Source organism: Triticum aestivum, chromosome 3A, assembly GCF_018294505.1.
Source record: "Triticum aestivum cultivar Chinese Spring chromosome 3A, IWGSC CS RefSeq v2.1, whole genome shotgun sequence".
Taxonomy (NCBI): Eukaryota; Viridiplantae; Streptophyta; class Magnoliopsida; order Poales; family Poaceae; genus Triticum; species Triticum aestivum.
In genome coordinates this window covers 710,485,666-710,496,353 of record NC_057800.1, presented here as the reverse complement: position 1 = coordinate 710,496,353, position 10,688 = coordinate 710,485,666, and positions in this window count along the sequence as shown.

The window sequence follows — 10,688 nt, the reverse complement described above, 5'->3', positions numbered from 1 at the left end:
TTGATTAATTGCTCTTTAACTGGCTTCTCCGGATCATCCTCTTGCGGTAGGGTAAAATTTCACTTTAGCTCTGTCCAAAGATCATTTTTCTGCATATCATTGACATAAGGCAGCTTAGGGTCTTCTGTAGCTGGCTTTAACCATTGCTGGATGCTGATCGAGATCTTGTCCCTAACCAAAACCCCGCACTGAGCAACAAATGCGCTCTTTGTCCGGAGGGGTTCAATCGGTTGGCCGTCGGGCGCGATTGCTATGATCTCAAACTTTTCATCCGAGCTCAACTTTTTCTTCGGGCCTCGTCTCTTTACCGAAGTTGTGCTCGATCCGGAGGGCTAGAAAAAAGAACAAAGACTTAATTAATATGTGTACATACCAAAACAATGAATGCATCAATTAGCTAGTCAGCAGAAGCTTAACTAATATATATACCTGGCCGGATTCGGTTCGGTCACCGGAGATGTCATCACGGTCTCCTTCTTGCACCGGCATTGGGTCACCGGATCCGTCCTCACGGTCTCCTTCTTGCACCGGCATTAGGTCAACGGAGCCATCAAAATCATAGCTAGCTGCTTCCAGACCATCGGTGTCATTGAGAAACAACGAGCAGACGGCATCACTTCCTCGTGCGATTATGTCCCCCAACAACTCTTCTTGTACTTTGTCTCAGGCGGTGTCCATAGTTTCTACAAATATTTACAACATGGCAATTATTATTCAAACATGACTGATGGATATATTAGTGGCAAACATAGAACTAATATTAATTAGTGGCCTCGACGCTGCTTCTCTAGGGTTTGGGGTGGCCTCGACGCTGCTTCTCTAGGGTTTGGGGTGGCCTCGACAACGCTTCAAGGATAAAAAAAGAAGAGGAAGAAGAAAAAAAAGAGGAGAAGAAAGAATAGAGGAGTTAAGAGGAGAAGAAAGAATAGAGGAGTAAGAACTCCTCTATTCTTTCTTCTCTTTTTTTTTCTTCTTCCTCTCTTTTTTATCGGAAACGAGGGTCATCGAGGGTCGCCGAGCGGTAGAGGAAACCCTAAATAGCAAGTATCGTGGGTGTGAGATACATGTGGCCGTCGGTGTCGGACACTACATCCACGTCCCACAAGTGACTGGGCGTCGAAGCCCGCGTCACTTGTGGGACGTGGATGTAGTGTCCGACACCGACGGCCACATGTATCTCACACCGACGATACTAGCTATTTAGGGTATATCGAGCCCCCCTCTTGTTGAAGTTATCAGGAGGTGGTATATATATCTACCCCCCTCATGTTGAAGTTATCGGGAGGGGGTATATCGACCCCCCCTCGTGTTGAAGTTATAGGGAGGGGGTATATCGACCCCCCCCCCTCGTGTTGAAGTTATCGGGAGGGGTATATCGACGACGACAGATCCGATAAAACATAAGAATACGAAGAAGAAATAAAAAGAGGAGAAGAAGAAAGGAATAGATGAGAAGATCGGAGAAAAAAAGAAAAAAGAGGAGAAGAAGAAAGGAATAGAGGAGAAGAAGAAAAAATAGAAATTTCTATTTTTTCTTCTTCTCCTCTATTCCTTAATTTCTATTTTTTCTTCTTCTCCTCTATTCCTTTCTTCTTCTCCTCTTCCTTTTCTTCCTCTCCTCTTCTTCTCCTTTTTCCTCTTCTTATTTTCCTTTTTCCTCTCCTAAATATTTGAAACTTTTCTAGAAATGAAACTAACCTAAAATGTACTAAATCAGAGAACATATATAGATATCCTTTTCTAAATATTTAAATCTAACTTTTGCATATATGAACATATATACATAGAGAACATACAAACATATATACATTTTTATAAAAAAGCAAAATACAAAATACAAACATATGTATGAAAAAAATCTGAAAAGAAGCAATATACACAATATATATTATGACATATATACATAATATACACAATGAAGCAATATACACAATATACACAAGCACATAAAAAATAAAAAAACAGGGGGGCCGGACCAACGGAGGGGCAGGGCGACGGCGACGGGCGGAGGAGGGGCGGGGCGACGGGCGGGGCGGGCGACGACTACAGGCGGGGCAATGGCGACGGGCGGGGCAGGGCGACGACGACGGGCGGGCCGGGGCGCGCGACGCGCGTCGGGGCAGGGCGGCGAGCGGCGAGCGGCGTCGGGCGAGGGCACGGCCGACGGCGAGGCACGGGCGACGGGGACGGCACGGTCGGGGCGACTGCAGGGGCGGCGGACGGCATCGGGGCAGCCTGGCGGCGTCGTCGGGGGCAAATGGTCGATGAGAAACTGAATTTTTCACAAGTCCTAGTTATATACCAAGAGCATTGGTCTTGGTTCGTGGCACCAACCGGGACCAAAGCCACCTTTAGTCCCGGTTGGTGCCACTAACCTAGACGAAAGGCCTCTTTTCAGCAGCCCAAAGAGCGGGAAGCAGCGGCCTTTGGTCGCGGTTGGTGGCACCAACCGAGACTAAAGGGGGGCATTGGTCACGGTTTGTGCCACGAACCGTGACCAATGCCCCCTTTAGTCCCGGTTGGTGCCATCAACCGGGACCAAAGGCTTGCGCCTGCCAAAGCCGCGGTACGGTGGGATGTTTAGTCCCACCTCGCTAGCTGAGGAGCGGTCACACCTGTTTATAAGCACTGCCCCGCCCTCTCCATTGAACTCCTCAGAACTGCAGGCCTTTGGGCCTAATCTCACACTGCTATGCCTGTGGGCCAGCTGGGCCTTCTGCGGGCCTGAATCCTGGCCCATGGATGGGCCTCTAGTCGTATTCAGGCCGTGGTGGCCCAGTAGGTTGCATTTTTTTTACTATTTGTTTTTTCATTTCTACTTAGAACTAAATACTTTCTGTTAGTGCCATTAGTTTCAAATTTTGAATAGTTTAAATTTGAATTTTTCAAATTTGTGTGAATCACTAGTTTATTAATAACTTTACTATAAAAATTGATTTTTGAGTCATTCTTTTTCCTGCTACTTAATATTACTGTGTTTTATCATTATACTCAATTTGGTAATTTTAGTTAGTCATAACAAATATTATAGGCATTTTTTTATTTTTTGCTATTTATTTTTTCATTTCTACTTAGAACAAAATACTTATAGTTTTTTAGTGATTTATTTTTTCTTTTAGGTCACAAAAATTATAAACTTTCTACATTATTTATTTTCTTTTGTTTTTTTGCTTTATTTTTAATTCTTTTTGCTTTTAGTTTTAGAAAAATTATAAACTTTCCATTAATGCCATTAGTTTTCAAATTTGAAAACATTTTTTTAGTTTTTTTTGTTTCCTTTGTTGCTTTATTTATTTTATTTTGTTTCTATTTACAAAAAATACTTATTGTTGCTATTTTTATTTTTTTTCATTTTTTGTTTTTTTCTGCATTATTTATTTTCTTTTGTTTTTTGCTTTATTTTTTATTTCTTTTTGCTTTTAGGTCAGCAAAATTATAAACTTTCTGTTAGTGGCATTAGTTTTAGAAAAATTATAAACTTTCTGTTAGTGCCATTGGTTTTCAAATTTGAATAGTTAAAATTTGAATTCTTTGAAATTTGTGTGAATCACAAGTTTGTGATTAACTTTACTAAAAAATGAACATAGATGCACCTATAGAGAAAATTCGACCTAAATTCATAGTTTTCAAATGAACTCTGAAAAAGTTGGCATAGCATACTCATGTGTTACAAAGTTGGCATGGTATCATCATAATAGTTGTGGGAGAAAGTCTTCACTTTTTCTTCGCTTGTGCCATTTCTTATTGCGCCGTAACCATGGATAATCTTCATCGTTTATCAGGATGCTTGGGTCAGCCTTGACATTGAAGGGAGGAATTTCATGAAACTTTTCATAATCTTCAGACATGTCTGTCTTGCCCTCCACTCCCAAGATGTCCCTTTTTCCTGAAAGAACTATGTGGCGCTTTGGCTCATCGTATGATGTATTCGCTTCCTTATCTTTTCTTTTTCTCGGTTTGGTAGACATTTCCTTCACATAGATAACCTGTGCCACATCATTGGCTAGGACGAACGGTTTGTCAGTGTACCCAAGATTTTTCAGATCCACTATTGTCATTCCGTACTGTGGGTCTACATGTACCCCGCCTCCTGACAGATTGACCCATTTGCACTTAAACAAAGGGACCTTAAAATCATGTCCGTAGTCAAGTTCCCATATGTCCACTATGTAACCATAATGTGTGTCCTTTCCGCTCTCGGTTGCTGCATCAAAGCGGACACCGCTGTTTTGGTTGGTGCTCTTTTGATCTTGGGCGATCGTGTAAAATGTATTCCCATTTATCTCGTATCCTTTGTAAGTCAATACAGTCAAAGATGGTCCCCTGGACAACAAGTACAACTCATCACAAACAGTGTTGTCACCTCTGAGACGTGTTTCCAACCAACTGCTGAAAGTCATGATGTGTTCACATGTAATCCAGTCGTCGCACTGCTCCGGGTGTTTGGAGCGCAGACTGTTCTTGTGTTCATCGACATACGGGGTCACCAAGGTAGAGTTCTGTAGAACTGTGTAGTGTGCTTGAGACCAAGAATATCCGTCCCTGCATATTATTGAGTCACTTCCAAGAGTGCCTTTTCCAGTCAGTCTCCCCTCATACCGCGATTTACGGAGACCTATCTTCTTAAGGCCAGGAATGAAGTCAACACAAAACCCGATGGAGATGCTTCCTTCTGGCCTAGCACGGTTAAGGACATATTTCTTTAGGACTCCCATGAACCTCTCAAAGGGGAACATATTGTGTAGAAATACGGGCCCTAGGATGACAATCTCGTCGACTAGATGAACTAGGACATGCGTCATTATATTGAAGAAGGATGGTGGGAACACTAGCTCAAAACTGACAAGACATTGCGCCACATCACTCCTTAGCCTTGGTACGATTTCTGGATCGATCACCTTCTAAGAGATTGCATTGAGGAATGCACATAGCTTCACAATGGCTAATCGGACGTTTTCCGGTAGAAGCCCCCTCAATGCAACCGGAAGCAGTTGCGTCATAATCACGTGGCAGACATGAGACTTTAGGTTCTGAAACTTTTTCTCTAGCCTATTTATTATTCCCTTTATATTCGACGAGAAGCCAGTCGTGACCTTCATAAGGAGCAGGCATTCAAAGAAGATTTCTTTCTCTTCTTTCGTAAGAGCGTAGCTGGCAGGACCTTTATACTGCTTCGGAGGCATGCCGTCTTTTTCGTGCAAATGTTGCAGGTCCTCTCGTGCCTCAGGTGTATCTTTTGTCTTCCCATACACGCCCAAGAAGCCTAGCAAGTTCACGCAAAGGTTCTTCGTCACGTGCATCACGTCGATTGAAGAGCGGACCTCTAGGTCTTTCCAGTAGGGTAGGTCCCAAAATATAGATTTCTTCTTCCACATGGGTGCGTGTCCCTCAGCGTCATTCGGAACAGCTAGTCCGGCGGGACCCTTTCCAATGATTGCGTGTAAATCATTGACCATAGCAAGTACGTGATCACCGGTACGCATGGCGGGCTTCTTCCGGTGATCTGCCTCGCCTTTGAAATGCTTGCCTTTCTTTCGACATTGATGGTTGGTCGGAAGAAATCGACGATGGCCCAGGTACACATTCCTCCTGCATTTGTCCAGGTATACACTTTCAGTGTCATCTAAACAGTGCGTGCATGCATGGTATCCTTTGTTTGTCTGTCCTGAAAGGTTACTGAGAGCGGGCCAATCGTTGATGGTCACGAACAGCAATGCCTTTAGGTTAAATTCCTCCTGTCTGTGCTCATCCCACGTACGTACACCATTTCCATTCCACAACTGTAAAAGTTCTTCAACTAATGGCCTTAGGTACACATCAATGTCGTTGTCGGGTTGCTTAGGGCCTTGGATGAGAACTAGCATCATAATGAACTTCCGCTTCATGCACATCCAAGGAGGAAGGTTATACATACATAGAGTCACGGGCCAGGTGCTGTGATTGCTGATCTGCTCCCCGAAAGGATTAATGCCATCCACGAAGCAAACCATACATTCCTTGGGTCCTTTGCAAACTCATCCCAGTACTCTCTCTCGATTTTTCTCCACTGCGACCCGTCAGCGGGTGCTCTCAACTTCCCGTCTTTCTTCCGGTCCTCACTGTGCCATCGCATCAACTTGGCATGCTCTTCGTTTCTGAACAGACATTTCAACCGTGGTATTATAGGAGCATACCACATCACCTTCGCAGGAACCCTCTTCCTGGGGGGCTCGCCGTCAACATCACCAGGGTCATCTCGTCTGATCTTATACCGCAATGCACCGCATACCGGGCATGCGTTCAGATCCTTGTATGCACCGTGGTAGATGCAGTCATCAGGGCATGCATGTATCTTCTACACCTCCAATTCTAGAGGGCATACGACCTTCTTTGCTGCGTATGTACTGTCGGGCAATTCATTATCCTTTGGAAGCTTCTTCTTCAATATTTTCAGTAGCTTCTCAAATCCTTTGTCAGCCACAGCATTCTCTGCCTTCCACTGAGCAATTCTAGTACGGTACCGAGCTTTGTGTTGTCATCTTCGCAATTGGGGTACAACCCTTTTTTGTGATCCTCTAACATGCGATCGAACTTCAGCTTCTCCTTTTGACTTTCGCATTGCGCCCTTGCATCGACAATGACCCGACGGAGATCATCATCATCGGGCACATAGTCTGGTTCCTCTTGATCTTCAGCAGCTTCACCCGTTGCGGCATCATTGGGCACATCATCTAGTTCCTCTTAATCTTCACTAGCTCCCCCCGTTGCAGCATCATCGTATTCAGGGGGCACATAGTTGTCATTGTACTCTTCTTCTTCGCAGTCTTCCATCATAACCCCTATTTCTCCATGCCTCGTCCAAACATTATAGTGTGGCATGAAACCCTTGTAAAGCAGGTGGGAGTGAAGGATTTTCCGGTTAGAGTAAGACCTCGTATTCCCACATTCAGTGCATGGACAACACATAAAACCATTCTGCTTGTTTGCCTCAGCCGCATCGAGAAACTCATGCACGCCCTTAATGTACTCGGAGGTGTGTCCGTCACCGTACATCCATTGCCGGTTTATCTGCGTGCATTATATATAATTAAGTGTCCAAATTAATAGAAATTCATCATCACATTAAAACCAAAGTGCATACATAGTTCTCATCTAACAACACATAGCTCTCCAGAGCATCTAATTAATTAAACCATACATTGAAACTATGTAAAACATTTCAATGCGAAAACAAATGCGATCATAATCGCAAACAAGGTAACAATTGATCCAACGGCATAATGATAGCAAGCCTCGGTATGAATGGCATATTTTCTAATCTATCTAATCTTCAAGCGCATTGCATCCATCTTGATCTTGTGATCATCGACGACATCCGTAACATGCAACTCCAATATCATCTTCTCCTCCTCAATTTTTTTTTATTTTTTCCTTCAACAAATTGTTTTCTTCTTCAACTAAATTTAACCTCTAGACAATAGGGTCGGCTGGCATTTCCGATTTACATACATCCTACATAAATAAAATCTTTGTCATATTGGTCGGCATAATTTTCATAAACAATAAATGAACCAATAGTTATAAAGATAATATATATACCACATCCGAATCATAGACAGGACGAGGGCCGACGGGGGCGGATACCAAAAGCATCGCACTATATAAGATGCAATAATAAAAGTAAGAAAATAATACAAGTATCTATGTAAACATACAAGTAAGAATATTTTTCCTTTCAGAAAGAAGATAAGAACAAGAGGCTCACCACGGTGGTGCCGGCGATGAGCTCGGCGCGGGTGATCGGCGACGGTGAAGACGGGGACGGGGCATGACGAACCGCTAATCCTAGACAAATATTGAGGAAAATGGAGTTTGGAGGTCGAGCTTGGAGAGGAGAAAGCTTAAGTAGTGTGGCTCGGGCATTCCATCGAACACCTTGTGTGCATAGGAGGTGAGCTAGAGCACCACCCAGACCACTCCCCCTCGGCCAGAAAAAAACAGAGCAGTGTGCTCTGCTCTTACGCGAGGGGGTATATATAGGCACCTCATTGGTCCCGGTTGGTGGCATGAACCGGGACCAAAGGGGAGCCTTTGGTCCCGGTTCAAGCCACCAACTGGGACCAATGGTGGTGGGCCAGGAGCGAGGCCCATTGGTCCCAGTTTGTCCCACCAACCGGGACCAAAAGGTCCACATGAACCGGGACCAATGGCCCATGTGGCCCGGCCGGCCCCCTGGTCTCACGAACCGGGTCCAATGCCCCCATTGGTCCCGGTTCTGGGCTGAACCGGGACTAATGGGCTGACCCGGCCTGGACCAAAGCCATGTTTTGTACTAGTGAATGGTCGCGATCCGAACCCGTTATGCATCTTCATATTGATCTTGGGTGATCGTAGGCGTGATTTTTTTTGTTTTCCACTGCGTTTCCGAACAGATACATCATTCGAGTAGAGTGAAACATTGGTTATAGGTGGTTGGATGCCTCAGACCATTCGAATTCACCAAATTCGTGATTTTATAAGTAGTAGTAGATACTTGCACTTATTTGGAGAAGAGATCACCCAAGAGATATAGTTGTTTGAGGGACCATAGCAAACCGATATTGGGTTGGCCGGCCCATTGCCGAGCTACTGTAGCGAGTTGGTACCATAGTGAACCGATACTCTAGCATGCAACAAGTGTGGGAAACCAAGCTGTGGTTGGATGGTTAGAGGGACAGTGGTATCTCCAGCCCACCAGGATTCAAGTCTTGGTGCTTGTATTATTCCTGAATTTATTTTAGAATTTCCGGCTATATGCTTTTCAGTGGGAGGAGACGTTCCCGTCGAAGACGAGACGCCTACGATGACTTAAGATGGTATGCCAGCTTAGTCTCTCAAAAGTGCTCATAGGGGTATGATGTGCATGTGTGCCTTCATAGGGGTAAGTGTATGTGTGTATGAGTATGAGCGCTTGCGTCTGTACTATGCTAAAAAAAGCATGCAACAAGTGTGGCAAAATGGACACTGTAGCAAGCATTTTTTGTCATTTTCAACGGATTTTCTTTAGTTAGTTTCTAATTTCAATTGAAAAAGCAGAAAGGACTTCTTAAAGTGGACGATTTAGATAAAGTGGAACTTTTTCCAAACTTTTGCGAATATTTTTCAAAAAAAACATATTTAAAAAACTGAACATTTTTTACACGCATATTTCCTATTTTTAACCTTTTTATTGGAAAACATAAACAACTTTTAAAATTTAGCGTTTTTTAAACTCATCAAGATTTTTTAGGAATTCAAAATATCTTTTGGAAAGGCGCACATTTTTCTAAAATATGAAGGAAATTAGAAAGCATATTATGTTAAAATATGAAGGAATTCAAAATAATAAAATCATGAACATTATATGAAAAATCCCAAAAATATATGTATGTTTTGAACATTTTTAGAAGCATGAACATTTGATATTTTGATGTGGCACATATGCCTTGCAAATCAACCATTTGATATTTTGATGTGGCACCAAGCTATACTGTAATACAAACCAAGAAGAATCCACCATGGTAGTATAACCTCTCTCTCATTGTTGGTCAAAGTGATGGACGTCCATGCGGCTCCACAAATGGGCTACCTTGTCGCCGATAACCATGAGAGGGAGTGCCCAAAGACAAAACCACCGTGTGCATATGGCTGAAATATATGTATGGAAGTGTTGTGTGGTGTTTGAATATCCAAAGCACAATTTTGATGTGACATCGTGCTTTGGAACCGGAATGTCCCCACACTGAGCGAGAAGGTTAACAATGCGTAGTACATATGTACATATATGTCACTGAGAGTGATTCATGCGTACGCATGCGCTCAAACTTAGGTCTGGAATCTCACCATTATCGACCTATTATACGGTAGCATGAACCAAAGAAGAAGAATCCTCCCTATAACTTAGCATGGCAATTGCGTGAGTACACCGATTCGGTGCCCAGACTCGTCTGCACCCCGTTAGAAATTAATTCAGAAAAAATTCACATTTGTTTTGCATGGTAGATAATTTATTGCGTGAGGTCCGCTCCAATTTTCAGATCATTTGGACATCTAAATAGCTCTAGTAAAAATAGACTAATCGAGTAGAGCATAAATGAACAGTAAACTTTTTTATAGACGTCCAAATGATTTGGGAATTAGAGCGGACCTCACGCATCAAATTATCTACCATGCAAAATAAATTATAATTTTTTGAATTTTGCTAGTATTTGTTTTGACTTTTTCTTTAGCATGTGTGCCGATGAGCCTGGACTTAGAAATGGGTATTCGCAATTACACGTGCTTCCTTATTCTGGCACTACTCTCCCACCAAGCCATTGCATCATTCCACCATGTGGTCTTCAGACGACCGCGTCCATCCCGACTTTCAAAGGGTGGTCCACACTGTTAACCAGATAGTTCTAGCCAAGACAGATGAGATGATAATATGGTTAATCGATTCCTCGTGTTGATCATAGAAGAGGTAATAGCACCCCAGGTCTTTGTGCTTGCACAACATGTGATGGTTTAGTCCTTGTACTTGCAAAAGCAGATTATTTCATCGCTGAACTTGTCATGGAGGTGCAAGTTTAGTGCTAGGCCAATCACCGCTCGCCAACTGGATGCCAAGTGGACTAGCTGGTCAGCGCACAACATTTTGCACTTAGGCCCCTGCCTTCTTCCCTTATCAACCCGCAGTGCATCACCAAGTG